This window comes from Balaenoptera ricei, chromosome 1 (assembly GCF_028023285.1).
Source record: "Balaenoptera ricei isolate mBalRic1 chromosome 1, mBalRic1.hap2, whole genome shotgun sequence".
Classification (NCBI taxonomy): Eukaryota; Metazoa; Chordata; class Mammalia; order Artiodactyla; family Balaenopteridae; genus Balaenoptera; species Balaenoptera ricei.
This window is the reverse complement of record NC_082639.1, coordinates 96,827,621-96,845,830: the sequence shown is the minus strand read 5'-3', so window position 1 is coordinate 96,845,830 and position 18,210 is coordinate 96,827,621.

Genomic DNA, 18,210 nt, shown 5'->3' with positions numbered 1-18,210 from the left:
GGGCTTCCACTGAGCCAGAAACAGGTCAGACTGTTATCAGAGACCCAAAATATCCTCCAAATTATTTTTAATTGTCTTATTGGAACCCCTGGCAGTCACCTGGGGCAAACTGCTCCTCATGGACGTGGTGGCCACCCCCCTTGAGTTTTCTCGCCCAGGATGCACAGGCAGGGACCCAGCACCATTCCTGGCTTCTCCCTCCTTCACCCTTTGTGCCCACATCGCAAATTCCTGTCAGTGGGTTCAGATCTGTCCTCTCCCACCCCTCGTGCTCTAGCTCAGAACTTCTCTCCGCTAGAGGCCGGCGACAGGCTCCCAGCTCACTTCTCCTCCATGCCTTTGGAGGCGGCTTCTTGGGTACCATGTCCTCTGCACCCACTGCCAACGCACTGCCCTGGCCAAGACACGCAGCTCCTCCTCTGGGCCCCCTTCCACCTCCCCAGCCCCGGCTCCCCCTTTCCTCCCCTGCCCACCCACCACTCCCCATCCTCTGCCTCCTGGACTTTCTAGTCTTTGAAGGCCCAGCTCGAGGCCCACCGTCTCACCTGTGGCACCTTCCGCAGTTCTCTCAGTAAGAATGAGTATCCCTTTCTCTCTCCTCAGCACGCTCTTTATAAGACTATTTTACACTTTTACCGTTTGGCTTTCTAGTATAGCTAGTTGTTTACAGGTCTGAATCCTTTTCTAACCACAAGGCTCCCTGAGGGCAGGACCCGAGGTGTATTCAGCTTTGTGCCCCTCCTGCCTGCCCCGGGCCCAGCAGGGCCTGGCATACCAGACAGAATGTGGTATTTACAGATGCTCCAGGGTCTCTGCCTGCCTACCCTCCAAGAACAACCCGCTTCCTATGTTGAAATCTGAACCACTGCCTTTGCCTTTGAAACAAAGAGGCCGGGGTGAAGAGCTAATAGCTCTGACTAGAGGAGAGGCGGTAAACCTACCAGAAGTCGCCTGCCCAGCCGGGGGCTCTAATCCGGCACAGCCCTCCAGCACATGTCAGGGGGACCCCAGGCCTTGGAAGACAGCTTTCTGTTCCTTATTCATATGGAAAATAGGGAACAGCGCTTACCTACCAATTGCATCTGGTTACCACATGGATAGAAGGAGAAAGAGAAAGAAAAGCTTACTGAGAAGTCAAATCAATAGGATGGTTACTTCTGACTCCATTTCACAGATTTGCTGGGTTTGTGCTGTGGTCTCCTGTCCTTATCCAGATTGACAGCATCTTTGCTTCTGCAAGGCCAAATCCTGGTGACTTAACTACCACACGTGCTCAACAAATATGATACGAATGAAGTGAGTGCGTGAATCAATGAATTAAAGTATTTTGAACTCCCCAAATTTTCTAGGGTCTGATGTAATTTTCCAGCTTCAAATTTTCCCCATTTTCTGACAGGACATTCTGATCCCAAGAGCATCTGATGCCCCAAGCGGCAGTTTAAAGCTAAGGTAAACTAAGAAGCCAGACCGTCGCTCACTGACTTTTTGCCTTTTATAAAGGAGCCATGATTTGTGCCTCCTTTTCTCCACTTTGCAGACAGGATCCACCCTCACCAGAGAGAAATAAACACTGGACGGGCACCGTCTTGGCATGGAGCGTTTCTGAGGCTGGTGGACCATTCCAAACAACAAACAGGCAAAGGAGCCAGTGGAATCTTCTGCCGCCCGTCTCACCTTCCTGCTGCGTTTGCTGAGCGTGTTCTCTGCAGTTGGTGTTTTGTTTTCTTAGTCAAGGAGGAGAGAAAGCAGGAAAAGGGGCAGATGGTCCACAGGGGGAGGAACTGGCACTGGAAAATGTGGGCGGGGCCAGTGCCAACAAAATCTTTTGGTTCAGTTCTACCATGTCATGTGAGGGGGAAACGCACGCCCAGTGGGTGTACAAGCAAGAGCAGTACCACGGCTGCCCCACAGATGCCTGAGCCTTGCACGAGAATTTAGGTTGCTGAGGGCAGAGTGGGGTGGTAATAATGACAATGACAACAGCAGCACATAGGTGATACTTCTTGAGGGCCAACTCCATAGCAGCCACTGTGTTGAGCAGACATTATCTCCTTTAACCCCACCAATAACTGTATGAGGCTGGTGCCACTCTTATCCCCATTTTACAAATGAAGAAGTAGAGGCTCAGAGGGATTAATTACCTATATTTCATTGAACTTAAGATCCTTTGGTGCTGGTACTTTCTTGAACTTACCAGAAAGTGTCCATGGAAGGTTTTCACCCCGCCCCCCCGCAACTAGGTCACCACTCCACCTGACCAACAGCCAATCTGAGACGTTGTTGATTGCACATCCTGATTTTAAGATGTGACACTGTGCAAGATTACACACCTTGGAATTGATGAAATACGGCACACAGTCAAACAGTGGAGGTCGGAGGCCCAACCACCAAACAGGATGACTCCGGAATCTCTCAACCACCACACTGTCCCAGAAAGATCATGGGTTTTGGAGCCAGGGAAACCTGGGTCTGAGTTCTGCTGCCACTTACAAGTTGTGAGTCTTTGGGGAAGTACACCTCCTCTTTTGGTTGCAGTTTCTGGACCTGAAAAGATGGGGATGAGGCTCTGACTTTGCAGGGTTGTCATGAGGATAAAATGATATAACGCAGGGGGCACACCATAAACCCACACCAGCTGCCCCTCCTCGTGAGAACATGGGGGAAATGGGTCCAACCAGGAACAGAGGCCCATCCACCCACAGTCCCGAAATGGCCAGGAACTGGTGTGGAACAAGCACGCAGGTACCTGAGGACATGTGGGGCTGGTAGGGGGTGCAGGTGTTTGGAGCTCCGACTGATTTCCCACGCCCCTCTTGGGCTGAAGGAGAACGGAGAAATGCCCAGAAACTCCCATGAACTAGGGATACTGCTGAAATACGGAACATTAAAAATTCCTCTCTATATATTCCCTCCCTCTCTCTCTCCTTCCTGTCCTTTACTTCCTTCAACAGGTATTTACTGAACACTAACTATGCACCAGGCCCTGTCCTAGTACAGCAGAGAACAGAGCAAATAATGTCCCTGCCCTGGGGGAAGTACATTCCAGTGCAGAGGACAAATGAAAACCAGACAAATGTGTAATTAATATTGTATATATAGGCATAGACTGTATCCATAGTGATAACAGATAAATATATAATACAGCAGGGATGGAGTGAGGTAGGGATGCTACAATACGTAGGGGAGTTCGGAAAGCAACTCTGATAAAGACCTGATAGTGTGAGAGAATAAGCCATGTGGATATCCTGGGAAAGCATTCAGGGCAGAGGGAACAGAAAGTGCAAAGGCCCTGAGGCAGGAGCAGCAGTTGGTGAGTTCAAGGACTAGAAGGAAGGGCCCTGTGTCTAGTGCATCCTGAGCCAGGGAAGAGCGGGAGGTGCTGAGACAGGAGGATAACTGGCATCCTGAACAGGCAGGACCTGTGGGCCATAGAAAGGAGTTTGGGTTTCCTCTCAAGGATAACAGGAAGCTGCTGGCAGTTTTCGAGCAGGGGAGTGATGTCACCCGTCTGTTTTTAAATAGATCAGTATAGTACAAATTAAAAAGCACATGGAGGGCTTCCCCGGTGGCGCAGTGGTTAAGAATCTGCCTGCCAAAGCAGGGGACACGGGTTCGAGCCCTGGTCTGGGAGGATCCCACATGCCGCGAAGCGACTAAGCCCGCGAGCCACGACTACTGAGCCTGCACGTCTGGAGCCTGTGCTCCGCAACAGGAGAGGCCGCGACGGTGAGAGGCCCGCACACCGCGATGAAGAGTGGCCCCCGCTCGCCACAACTGGAGAAAGCCCTCGCACAGAAACGGAGACCCAACACAGCCAAAAATAAATATAAGTAAATAAATTAATTTTAAAAAAAAGCACATGGATTGGGAGTTTGAGATTAGCAGGTGCAAACTATTATATAGAATGAATAAACAACAAGGTTCTACTGTATAGCACAGGGAACTATATTCAATATTCTGTGATAAACCATAATGGAAAAGAATATGAAAAAGAATGTGTATATATACATGTATAATCGAATCACTTTGCTGTACAGCAGAAATTAACACAATGTTGTAAATCAGCTATACATCAATAAAATAAATAAAAAAAAAAAAAAAAAGGAAAAAGTGGGGACGGTAGGTTAGAGATGGTGGTGACCTGGGCTGGCTGTTGGATAAGGTTTAGGTTTTAAAGAGAGAGGGAAACAGAGGACCCCAGGGTGCTGAAGTGCACACAGGCCCCAAACAGAAGATCCAATAGTTTTTTAAAATCAGTTGTGAAAATAAAAAGTCCAGGAGCAATGAGTGAATGCCTCACTCCCTTCTTTTCTTATTCATGGGAGGCCCATGGTGGTGACAGATGGGTCCTCACAGCTACTGCCCAAATCCTCTGACCTGGATTTTTTTAAAGCCACTATTTTCTCTTGTCTCAGAGAGAGACAGAAGGAATCAAGGGTGTCCAATTACCTGAGTTACCCACCAGACTGTGAAGAGCACTTGAAGGAATAGTGATCAGAAACCCTTAATTACAGTCCCAACATGATGTCTCTTTCCTGAGAACCAGAAACGTTTGTGTCTCTTTCCTCACCAGGCTTCAGTGCGGCTTTGTGGAGGGGTGGGCAGAAAAGCGCTCCCAGCAGGACACCTGAGATCACAGCGGAGGGAGCACACATGTTTGAAGACCTACTGTGCTTACATACGTTATTTACCCCCCAGAAAAGCTTGGGATAAAATGGAATTCTCATTTTACAGATGAAGAAGCCTAAGCTAAGGGAAGCTAAATACCACGTACAAGATTACCCAGCCATGAAGCGGAGGAGAGGGAATCCGAACTGTGGTCTACCTCACTCGATAGCCCATACTCTTTCCAATACACTGGTGCTTTACATCCTTCCACATGTGATGACACACAGAGAAGAGAATATGGCTGTGGCACACTGGGGTAAATGGAGGAGGCTTCACCACCCTAGGCCACTCAAGGCTATTCCAAGGAATGAAGGCGTCATTATTTCTGGGCCTCATGCCACCCCTCTGGGGCCCTGGTTAGGAAGTTCTCCAACGCACCATGCCACACTGCAAAGTGACATACGTGAATCTCATTCAGCAAGTCAGCAGTGGAACAAGTCCATCTACCATCATTCCTCCCTGAGGTCAGGAGCTTCCTCACTTGGCTGGGCCCTTTCCCAAAGCTAAAGGCATAATACAATTTGGGGACTGGTCAAGGAGATTCCTTCCAGCGGTTCTAAAGGAGTCCCTGAATTACTAGCAGGCAGGTTGTCTCAGAGGTGTGCCAGGACCGTGGACAGCACCCACCAGGCCATTCTGGGAGCCACTGCCAGGTCGCCCAGCACAGGAGCACGCTTGCTCTCTGCCCTGTAGACCCCCCAGGGAGACGAGGTCCACGTCCTCCCTGAATACTCACCTGGCAGCACCTGCTGGACCCATTCCACCAGGTGACTGTTCACATCTCCTGAACGGTAGCTTTCTCAAAGAGCACTCCTGACCTGGAGTTGGATTTAAAACCACAGAGCCCAGAAGTCTTATAATTAAAGAGAAAATGCAACCAGCAGGAATTTGGGGTGGGGACCAACAGATCCTATTTGCAAGTGAAATAATAGGTGGCAAAGCAGTGGTGCAAAGAATCCAATGGAAGTTCTAATTAAACCAGTAATTAAACTAGAAATGATGGAACACGTCGAGAGGCAACTTATCTTCAAATGAACTGTGCGCAGGCCCTGGAAGACAGAGTGGCAGCACAGTGTGTCAAATGCAGCTGATGCGATGACCCCGGGGCCTGGGAGCTGGGGTGTCACTTCCCCTGGCCCCACTCGCCCCACCCTCACTCCACAGGAGGCCTCAGAGCAAAAGCGCTTTCGGTCTCTACTCCCAAGTTGGGGGCTCAGGCTGCCCAGGCCTCACCTGACCCAAAATTATTCTCTAACAATATATATCTGGTTTTAAATGTGAGAATAATTTGGTACAGTAATCCATCTTGCATCTGAGTTTATGTTCTCACATGTGAGTTTTCTGTACACAGTGAATATCTAATTATATTTTTCTTAAATAACTGGATTTATCCAGAGATGAACCATGTTTTAATTTTTAAAATTACTCATGGGGGATGCTGATCTCCGCGTCTTGCTCTTCTGCCATCTTCTCCTCTACTTTTACTCATGGGGGATGGTGATCTCCGCGTCTTACTCTTCTGCCATGTTCTCCTCTACTTTTACTCATGGGGGATGGGAGATGGGGGGCGAGAATTACCCAAAGGCTGTATCTCCTCAAAATGGCTGTCTGTGGAGTAAGGGTTCCTGGGAAGACCTCTTTGTCTGCCGGGCATGGAGGAGATGCTTACATTCTAACTATCCACCCTCACTTTCAGAAACTTCCCCATGGTGATCAAAGGTGGTTTGAAGATGCCAGGCAGGCTAGGACAGTATGGGCCTATTCCTCCAGGTGATTTCTCAGAGAGAGAGAAGAGATGGAGAGCCAGGAGGATGCCAAGTTTCCCAGAACAGCCAAGGATGCAAGTGGTGGAGCCCCAAGGATAAAGAGAGTGGGCTCCACAGGACAGGACCAGGAAGCAAGCAACATCCCTCTGGGCAGCCCGTGCCGCAGCTGCTGTAAATAACCTTGAAGTGTTAGCAGTTTTGCTCTGGGGTCTGGGACCTCACCAGAAACTGCTGCAGGTCCCTAGCACATTGTGACCAGCAGAGAAACCTGACACATCAGAGCTCCCACCAGCGACTGGCTGTCCTTGATTCTGCAGACACAGAAATCCTCAGGGCAACCTCCAATCTGCTCTGACTCTTCCCTCACTGCTCCCAGAACCAACCCCAGACTTGGACAAACTTTAAGGGAATGAGGTCAGGGGTGGTAGAGGTCAGGAAGAGAAAGATGGACAGGACAGTAAAGCACCAAGATGGAGCCTGGGATGTTCTTCTGGATTCCAATCTACCTGGAACCACATACTGTATTCCTCAAAGCTTAGAAACTGAGATATGTTCATTCTCTACCAATTTCCCATTAGTAGAGGCTCATATCCCCTTCTCAGGGCACCAGCTTAAAGAACCAAATTCACAGGTTTAGACAAGCTCATTTGTGTAAATGCCTAGGTTGTCAGCAACATTTATTAAGAACTTATTACAGAGACACATCACATAGACATCAAGAGCATGAAGTCTGGAATCTGACAGACCTGAGTTCAAATTCTCAGGTGCCATTCACTACTGTGTGACCTTGAGCAAATTATTTAACCTCTCTGAACCTCAAGTCCCACATCTGTAAACTGCTGAGAGCAATAATATGCCTCCTGGGACTGTAACGAAGGTTAAACGAGATAGTGTATGAATAAAGCACTTAGCACAAGCCTCAATAAAAACCTGGATATTATTACTGTGTGCCAAGCACCGAGTGAGCTGCTGGAACCCAGCACCTGCCCCTCCTAGAAGCAGGCCAAGTAGGCATTTCCCCACAGATCACCATCCCACCTGCGTTCAGGGCAGTGCACTAACACAGATCTACCTGTGGTACTGTGCTTCTGACCTCTGGAAGCCTCAGTCAGGAGAGGGCTGCTATAAAAGGACTTTGTACGGGCTAACAGAGTTTTTCCATCCTGGTGCTCCAGATATTTTGTTGTGAGGACTTCTTGCAGCCTAGCCTGAGAGCAAGCAATAACTCAGACCTGGTTTTCAGGAAAAAAAAAGAAACAAAACCGAAATCCATCTTCCTTTTAAACCGTTCTGCTGCTTATCTTAGCAGCTTTGAAGGGATTAATGATGAATTGTCCTGCTGCAGCAAACCTGGATGGGAAGGAGCACAGGGAAGGGATGCTGCACAGGCAGAAGGAACTTGCTTCTTAGGAATCCTCCCATCTCTGTATTTATCATCCTTGGAATTTGCTCCCAGATCCAATTGGGAGGGCAGTGATTCCAGGGTTCATGTACCACCCCCCCCACCCCCCCATCCAGCCACCCCCCCCACACACACACACATGCACATTTCCAGAAGCAGACTGGAGTCCCCTGGGTCAGCATGGCTTCTTTCTTGCTGCCCTGGGGATCCCCATATTTCCTTTGCTCTTAAGGTGTACACCTCTTAGCTCAGCACCAGGTCTAGACATATTACAGGAGGGAGCCAGTGGCCCAGGATCTTTCAGGAAAGGCAGGAGATATAAAGGCAGGAGATATACTCCTTTCCTCTCCAGGAAGGCCAGCCTAGCCTCTCCTGGACTGTTCTTCTGCAGCTCCCAACTCCATTATGGACAGGACGGGTGGGGAGGGGGATGGCAAGACCTGATCAAAGAGCAGGGACCCCTGAAGTTTAGCGAGTGCTGCAACTTGGGTGTAGGCCACAGCCATGAACAATCCTCAGGAGTCAAAGTCTGTGCTAGAGTCTCACCCTGAAGCAGCTGCAGGCAACCAAGGGCATCCAGCAGACCCAGCACAGCCCCTCTCACCCCCCACCTTCCACTCCATCCCCCATAGCACTGCTCTTACTCAGGCTTCCCCACTCAGGGTCTCCCAGGGGAGACCTGAGGGTTGGAAATAGGTCAGTTTGAAGCTGAGTTATGCGTCCTTCTTAACCACATGGAAAGCCCTGACACTTTCATTTGTCTCCATGCCCCCTCTCACACCAAGAAACAAGGACAGGAAGAGAAAGAATTACTTCTGATTAAGGCCCACAAGGAAAGGGGTGGGGAACTAACATTTAACGAGCATCTGCTACATGTCTAGCACTGGTCTCAAAAATAAGCCTGCAGAAAAGGTACCACTGGCATCCCTGCTTCACAGCTGAAGAAACCAAGGCTCGGGAGGTAAAGGGACTTGCCCAAGGTCACCCCATGCTGGCACATGGCAGAGCACTGGACCAAGTTCTCACTGAAATCACAGGGCCCCCCCGCCAAGCCTCTCCTCCAACACCCCCCCCAACCCGGCCCTGCTCACTTTCCCCATGGGGTCAGAGCTCCAGGACCCTTGCCCAGCAGCCAGGCGCCCTGAGCTCTGCTTAGCTCATTCTGGAGACTTGCTCACCTTTGGTCAGTGACTCCAAAACACTGAGAGCTTGGGTCACTGCCACTCACAAGTCCTGGTAAAGAACTCCATTCAACTCACAAACAGCTGACACATGACTCTGTGTGTGACTCAGGCCCAACTCCAATCAGAGCTGGTGGGCACAATTTGCCTTCTACACTGAGTCACCCTCCAGGCTGAGATGCAGGGATTTGCTGAAATTCACCACCTACTTAGCCACAGCTGCTCTATTAGACAAAAAGCCAGCAGAGGAGCTGAGCCTCTCATGGTCCCCGTGGATGGGCCATAGCCAAGGACAAGCAGGTGTGACCTCAAAGCTCTTCCTGCCCAGGTGATGGGTCCACCTCACCAGACCATGGGATAATGCAAGCACAGCATGAGACGGAAGAAGCCCTCTGGTTAGCCTCTACACACTCTGGCCTTGTTCTTCAGACATCAGTCGGTAGGTCCAGCACAGCATAACTAAAGTTTTGGTTGAATTTTGGGGCGAGCCATTACAGGATTTTCTTAGTTCCTGAAAGTTCCTGTTAACAGGCAGGGGCAGTGCCCTCAAAAGAATCTTCCTCCTCTACACCACTGACTTCTCTCCCCAACCCAACCCCACCTGCCTCATACTCACAGCGGAATTGCCCCAAAGGTAGCTCTGGTTAGAAATTTCCTAATCCAAAGGGTCCGTTAAATTTTTTCTCAAAGAACGAAAGAGGGGTGGGAACAAATTTTTTTTAACTCCGCGTCACAGCGACTGGGTCCTGTAAGGTGAATGGCCTCGGGATTTCTGAACACTTGCAGCCCTGACAGGGCTGTTTGAGCTTTAAAAGGACAGAGCAGGAGACCGCGCCCCTGCGGGAGCGGCCCTCCCCAGAGCACTGTGCGCTAGACACACTAGCATCGCTAGAGAGCACGGTGCGCACAGGTATAAACGTGGCAGAGGCCTCTCTCCCGAGGCGGTGCCCCCTCCAGACCTGCACCCCGCGCACGTCCCCCATCTCCGCCATTCGGTTCCCAGACGCGCTTCCCTCGAGGGAGGATGGGCGCCCCGCTAGCTCCGAATTCAGCGAGGACCAGCCCCAAGACTGGGAATTAAATATTCATCTCGCGCGTGAGCGCTCTGCTTCTCTTGCCAGTGTTACTGTCAAGGTCACGGGCCTGAAGCCGAGCGGCTGGGGCTGGGGTCTCCTGCCGCGCAGGAGCCTCCCCGAGGGAACTGCGCCCTGGGCGCGCAGCTCCAGGCGGCGATTCTGGCCGGGCCTCCTCCCCGGTCCTCCGCGGGCGCTTGCCTCTGCAGCTCTGCCCGATTACCTCCGGAGTTCTTGGGCCCTCTTAGCCCCGGAAGCTGGAGTCCGGTGTCCAACCGTGAGCTCAGCGCAGGACACCCCCGGAGCGCCCGAGAAGCGCGGGCCCCGGGGCTCCGTCGCCAGGCAACGGCGGCTGGAGTGGCGGAAGGAGCCCGGGGCCCTCGCAAGGCTGGGTCGATACCCCGGCAGCGCCGCCTCGCACCTCGGTCCTTAGGCCTCCCTCGCTGGGGCGGGGCCGGAATAGCTGAAGTTGCGGTGGCTGGTCCCATAAAGCCAGACGGGGCGCGGCCGGCGACTCACCTGTCCCGCGTGGCCGTCGCGCGGTCTCGGCCGCTGCACTCCGACCGAGCAGCTGCGGTCCCCGACGGGTCGCGGGCGCACAGCCCCTCCCACGGGCAGTCCGAGTGTGGCGGCGACGGGCCCCGGCCAGGGCTGGGAGGGGACCCGGGGCCGCGCGCCGGCGCACGAGACTCTGCTCGCTCCTCTCGCTCTCTCCTCGCCGCTTGTCCCGGCCCGTCTCCCGCCCGCGGCGCGCTCGGGCCTCGGGGGAGCGGTCCGGGAACCCAGGTCCCGCGTCGGAGGTAGCGCGTGAGGCTGCAGGCACCGGAGCCGAGGGCCACCCTCCCTGCGCCCTGGCCGCGCCGGCTCTGCGGAGCGGAACGGAGCGGGGCGGAGCGCAGCGCGCACTGTTCCCTCGCTTTGCGAAAGGCCACCCTGGCGGCGGGGCGCCGTGACGCAGGCTTGACTCACGCACGGGCCCGCGTCAGTGCGAGACTGTGGGGCCGTGAGCGAGGCTCTGATGGACGACGCAGACAGAGGGGGGTGGGCAGGGAGAGGCAGGGGGCTGCCCCGGGAGCAGCCTCTGGAAACCCCTGGCCAAGGGACCCAGATTCTGGAGCATTACCAGGTTCTGCCCTCAAAGAGGAATGGGGGCTCCATGGCCGAAGCCCTCCTGAGCCCTGGGCCTCACTTCCTTCATCTTTCCAGGCGCATCTCTTTCGGCCTCCTGGTATGAACTCAACCCCCGCCAAAGTGGTTATTCCCCTGCCCTAGCCACTTCCACCTCCATGCCTCTCTCCACACTTTTCCACTCCACTGTCCTTCCCTCCTACCATTCTGCAAGACCCTTCCCTGTGCCGTTCAACTCCTCAATACATCGCTCATCTATTGAGCTCCTACTGTATGCCAGGGGCTGCAGGAGTTGCAAAGATCACTGCTCTGGGAGATGAAGGAATGGAACCTCGGGGAGAGGCAGAGTGGGGTTTACCCAGGAAGCCACAATTCAAGACAGAAGGATGGGAGGACCCTACAAGATGAGTAAAGTGAGTGAAGCTCGGAGAGTGACTGAGCTCTGGGCAGGCCTTATGGAGGAGGTGAGACAGGATCCTGGCTGCAGAGGGTGAACAGGATTTCAATGGAAATGGGGAAGGGTGACCCTTGTGGAGGGAACAGCATGGTAAGGGCAAAGGTGCAAGAGAGTGGAGAAGGTGTGCAGTTGGGATGACTGCCTGAGCTGGAGCAGGGGTGGGCTGAGCGGAGGTGCAGTTAGGGAGGTAGGAGCCATCCCTCAGGGCCTGGGAGGGCTATGTGGGGAGTCTGGATGAATTATCTCGGCTCTAGAGGACACTAAGGGGACCTTGGCATTAGAGGCAGGTGTCTGGGAGGGATGGGAGGTGGAGGCTGTATCAGTTGCTCTACTGAAAGGCAGTAGGACCATTGTCATGAATTCTGAAGGCTCTGAGATTTTACCCTTGCGTCTAACACCTGGGCCAGAGACAAAGGACTTTCGTACTCATAGGACAGCAGGTAGCATGAGCTTAGCATTCAAATCAGTTTCTCTAACCCAAGTCCCATGGGAGGGATGTGCAGCTGGGCCCAGGTGATACTGCACATGCTGAGGGGGCTCCAAGCTTAGGAAACCCCAGTCTTTTTATAATGCAAGCAAATCTGCCAACCTTTGCTCCTGAGGGAGACATTATCTTTATTATACTGGACGGCAAATATACCTGGCCTCCACTGGGGGAGACCCTATCTCTGTCTTTCAAGGCTGTTTGCCATGCAAACCTCCTCAAAAAGATAGTCTGGAACAAAAAGCCATCAATGTCTCTACCCATGAGACTTGTGGAAACTTGAGTCACCCATGGAGAATTATCTTCTGATAGACACTTATCTCTTCACTCAACCACTACTTAGTGTGAGCCTAGTGTTTGCCTACACTGTTTTAGGCCCTGAGGATACGGCAGAAAACAAGACAGATAATGATCCCTGCCCTTGTGGAGCTTCCACTCTGGTGGATCCAGCCAGCAATGCAGAGTGGGGTGGAGGGGCATGGCAGGCAGTAGCAAGTGATACAGGAGGCTTGACAGACATAAACCAAACGGAACGTGATGACTGACCCTGTGTAGGAGGGAGAAAAAAGAAAGAAACCAAGATAGGTGGTTATAAGGCGGGGAACTTGAAGGTGGTGCAGTGAGGAGAAAGGGGAAGGACTTTGGACTCATACAGACCTAACTTTTCATCCTGACTACCATTTACTAGAAACCTTGAGGAAGTTATGTAACCTCTCTGAGCCTCAGTTTCCACATCTGCAAAATGGGTAACACATACTCCGTAAAGTTATTATGGTGATCAGAGGAGATGATTCTTTTAAAACACCTGGTATCACATCTGATATCACCTGCTTAATAAATTACTGTTATTACTGATATTATTGGGTAATTGTATTGTTGTTAACCAAGGTAAGGAATCTAGAAAGAGGAGCAGATTTGGGGAGCATTGGGGAAGAAACTAATGAGATAATGGATTTGAGGCATATTGAGAATGAAGCATCCGGGGATATCAAGACATAAGCAGGTGTCCTTGCCTCTCTGCCTTTGTATCACGTCTACCCAGTAAAACCCCAAACTTGAATGAACTCAATACTTGGTTTCTCTAGACCAAGTTCTCTAGAGAAAAACACACTATGGGGGTACATGGGTCTCCCTCTGACTTCATGGTTTCCAACCTCAGGTGGGCTGCTCCTGCTGCCTGATGACCTTCCTATGACCCCCTGGTCGACTTACTTCCCTACTCTGATGAAGGTCACTCCAACCCTCTCCACGGTCCTTGAACACCCACCCTGCTCAATACCCTAACCCTAACCCTTTCTTACCCCCTCACAAAATCTATCACTAAATCCTGGAGATTTTATCTCCTAAGTACCTCTAGAATCTGGCCAGTTCTGTTTAATTCTGCTGCCACAACCCTAGTTGTCCAGGCAATAATCACCACCTGCGTGAACTCTCACAATCGCCTCCTGACTCAGACTTCAGTCTCGTCACCTTTTCTCCATGTAGCAGCGAGCGTGATCTTTTAGAAGCACAGATATGCTCACACCCTTCTCCAGCTCGCACACTTTTGCCCACATCTTTAACATGTCCTTCAAGGCCCCTCGTCATCTCCAGCCTCATTTCACACCCCTCTCCCCTCAGCCTTCCCTGCAGCCCACTACCTACACGACCTTCTCAGCTCTCCTGCTCGCCCACTCCTTCCTGACTCAGTCTTCAGTCCCTGTGCCCTCTCTGCCCCAAGCTGCTACGTCCCACTCCTCTTCCCCCGCTCCCCATCCACTCCCCCACAGAGTTCACCTCAAATCCTACTTCTTCATGCCTCCCCTGACCTGGAGAAGAATTCGGTCCACTTCCCAGGTAGACATGGCTTCTCCTTTGTGGCCCTCATCATGATTGTAACTGAGGACTTAGTGGTGTGACTGGGGGCTGAGTGACGGTCTCCTTGGCTGGGGTGTAAGCTTCATGGGGCAGAGACCATCTTCAACACAGAGAAGACACTCCATAAAAATTTGCTGAAAAAATAAAGTGTGGTTAGAAATATGGGCATAAAGTCCAGGAAAGAGGGTAGAGATGCAGACTGGGGAGTCATAAGCATAAAAGGGGTCGTTAAGCGGAGGAAAAGATGGCAGAGGAAGTACATAGAAGACGGTCAAGAAGATAGAATTTTGGGGATGCAGGGCAGTGGTCACTTCTAAGGGGCAGGAGAAGCAAGAAGGGTCAAGAAAGAAGACAGAGAGGAGGAGTCAAGAGGTGAGAGGACAACGTCTATCACAGAAGAAAGACATCTGAGCCTAAAAACTTGGTCCCTGCAGTCGAGGTGCCAGCATTCATAGTTCACCCCATTATGACTAGCTTGGGAACTCTCAGGGCCGAGCCTCCTCATCTGTGAAATGGGGAGAATAATAGTACCCCTTCATAGGATATTGAGTGTTAAATGAGATTTTTTTTTCCCAAGTAACACGTTTCTAAGAGCAGCCTGGACCATAGGAAGACTCAGTACATGTAACTGCTGCTGTGTTGATGATGATGATGATGGTGATGATGGTGTGATGATACACAGTGAGGAGCTGGGCCAGGGGCTTGGAAGGGGGGCTTCAGGCCAGATCTCTTTGTCCTGGGGTCCCATGCAGATGCAACAGCGCCTGGAGCTCTGCCTTGCAAACCAGGCCATCCAGGAGGTCACCTGTCCAAACGAGTCATGTGTTGAGGGAGCAGCGAGAACCTGAATGGGGAAGGGATTTCCCTGGGCAAAGTCAGGACATGCAGGCAGCTGTCCCTCCTCTCCTGCCTCACCTGGTGCCAACCTTGGAGGACGTCAGCCCTTCATATAGCTCTGAGCACACCTGCTCCTGTCTACAGGCAGTGATCTGGTCTTCAAATCCAATGACATCATATTTGGGGAGAGCTAGTCCATGTCGGGCACTGTACTAAACTCAGTAGCTCGTGGCTGAATTCAGAGGCAGGTTTTATACAGCCAGTCAAGGACAACTTGGAAGGTGTTAGGAGCTAAACAACTTTCCTCTGCCTAGGCCAGAGCCTAACGAAAGCCCCAAAGCAGCCCCAGATGGGAGAAGACAACTATGAAATTCATCTTATGTCCGTAAGAGGAAGCAAATGTTTCCTGAAGCAGTGAAAAAGGGACTTTGTTAGCACCTAGGGGTCTGTGTTGAGTTCAGTTTTTGCTCTGAGTATTATGTTGTTTGGAAAAGGGAACAGGAGTCTATCTCTTCCCCCCCAACCCCCTCTCTCTCTGCTTGGGCATGTGCAATATATATATGATTCATGTAAGAATCTTTGTAGAAACGGCACAGATGATTTCATTCCCTTTTACACTTCTGTTTCATGTTTCTTCTCAAAATCCATCCTTCTCAGTTCCATCAGAGTTTATATGAAAAATAACTGGAGTTTTATTTTATTTTAAGCTATAAATATGAAGCAGCCATGTGAAATGCTGCTAAAGCAGCTAATGTTAAGTTTGAGCTGCACTAATAGAATTATCATTTTCAGATGAAAGGATGGATATAACCAGTCTATCTAGTTTCCTCTCTGGAGCTAGAGGACCACTCTAAAGAAATAGAGAGCAACCATTCCTCCTCAGCTTGTGAAGGAATTTACCATGTCCCCAGCCTCACAGACCTAGGTCTGGATCCAGCCAGGCCATTTAGAAGCTGTGGGCTTAGGGGGACAAGTGAGAAATAAAGCCAGAAGGCAAGTTGGATTTGCTAATGTGAAGGCCTGACATGCCAGGATAAAAAAGCCTCTACTTATTTCAGAAGGTAATAGGGAGCCACTGAAAGTTTTACAGCATGATAGTGACATTATAGGGATGACTTCCTATCTAGACTTAAATGGGAGGTGGCAACCCCAGAGCCCTTCAGAAGCATCACTGCTTCCTGAAAGGAGACTGCAATTTCTATTCCCAGGTCCCACCTCACAGCAGCTCTGAGAGTCTCTTCGTTCTTGACCTTAACTCCCCAGGCTGTAAAGTGGAAGCCTCACTTCCGGGCCTGAGAGAACCCCAGAGGTGAGCAGGGTTGGGGAAATATGAGGAGAGAGAGAGAGGCAGCGAGAGGTCAGAGGCCCAGGAGGACCGAGGGGACCTCCAGACTTTTTCCTGCACCTCTACCTCATTTTCCCCACGTGTGACTCAGGTGAGCCTGTGAACCACTTGGTTCCTCACGTTCCCCCCCCCTTCCCCCGGCATCAGCATCGCGAGGTGGTCACGTGCAGTGCTGGAGGAGAGGAATGGACAGCTCTTCACAGGAGCAAGAGGCGCCATGCAAAGGCAGACCAGGCCCCACTGCCCAGCTCCAAAGGCAGCCCGACCTTCTGCTTATTGGGACTCAGTGGCCTAGAATGCTGGCCCCGGGGCATCTGACTCCATAGGGCCCTTATCAAGCACGGTGGGTGCCCCGACTAAACACACCCCTGCGTAAACATCCAAAACACAAATCAAAACCCACCTGTGGGATGAGCGATTCTAAAGGACCCTTCACATGACAAAAGGACTTGCCTTGTTCTCTTTCTCTGAGACAGTGTTATGTATACAGTCAGATAAACTCAGGTTCCATCCAACACTGCCTTGCCAGGTGACCTTTGACAAATCGCTTAATATCTCTGACCTTCAGATTCTTTATCTGGAAAATAGAAATAATGTGTTCTCTAACCTCATGGGGTCGTTGTAAGGATTAAATGAGATAAAAACCCTGTGTAAACTCAAGGCATATTCCCACTGTTGCTCTTAAGATGTGCCCAATGCTACTCTAAGCATCTTACACCTATTAACTCATTGAATGATTAAATAGCCATTTATCCTGGAAGTTTTAAAATATAATGTGCTTTCTTTCCTTAAAAGCTGAAAACTTCATTTAAAAAATAACTCAGAACTAAAAAACTTAAACAATATAATTCAGTAAGCGATTGTTTGCAAAATTAACATGTAAGATATCTATAACCTTCAGATCTACAATGACCAGTAAGAAAACGTAAGAAGTGCTTCATTTGCAATAGCAACAAAAAAAAAGAAAAATACTTAGAAATAAATTTTAAAAGATGTGTAGAAAGCTCCTGAATGCCACTGAGAGCTCCAAAAGGACATTTGACCATAAGAAAAGAAACAGCATGTTCTTAGATTGGAAGACAAAACATAATGAACATGTTAATTCTCTCTAAATTAATCTGTATTTTAAAATGACCTCCATGAAAATAACAAAAGGGTTTTATTTTTCTTTTTAACTAAGCAAGCTGATACTAAGCTTCATCTGAAAAAAGAAACCAGCAAAAATATCCAGGGAAATTAAGGGAGAGAATGGGTGTGGTATGGGAATTTACCAGGTGGTAAAACACAGTATAAAGCTATGAGTTTAAATTAATGTAGTCCTAGTTATGAGAAATACATGAAGCAGAACATAGTCCAGAAATAAACCCAGATTCAGTCATTTAAAATATAATAAAGATTACATTTCAAATGAGTAGGGGGAAGATGGATTTTTAATAGACAGCATTGGTTTGGCCATCTGAAAAAAAGTAAATTTGAATCCCTGCCTTATTCCTTATACCCACATACATTGTAGATGTATTGAGATAATAAATGAAAGAAAAAAATAATCCATAGAAGGCATAATAAATGAAAGAAAATAATAATCCATAGAAGGCATCAAAAGCAGTACTTAGAGGGGTATTTACAGCCTTAAATAGATATATTAGAAAAGAAGAAAGAGTGAAAATCAATGAATCAACCAACCATCTCAAGAACTTATGAAAATAGACCTGAAGAAAGTAAATGATAAAGACAAGGTAGAAACTGATGAACTAGGAAAGTAAACATACAATAGGATCGTCAAAGTCAGAAGTTTGTCCTTTGAAAAGTCTAATTTTTTTTTAATAAAACCTAAAAGAGGGCTTCCCTGGTGGCGCAGTGGTTAAGAATCCGCCTGCCAATGCAGGGGACACGGGTTCCTGCCCCGGTCCGGGAAGATCCCACATGCTGCGGAGCAGCTAGGCCCGTGAGCCACAACTACTGACCCTGCGCGTCTGGAGCCTGTGCTCCGCAACGGGAGAGGCCGCGACGGT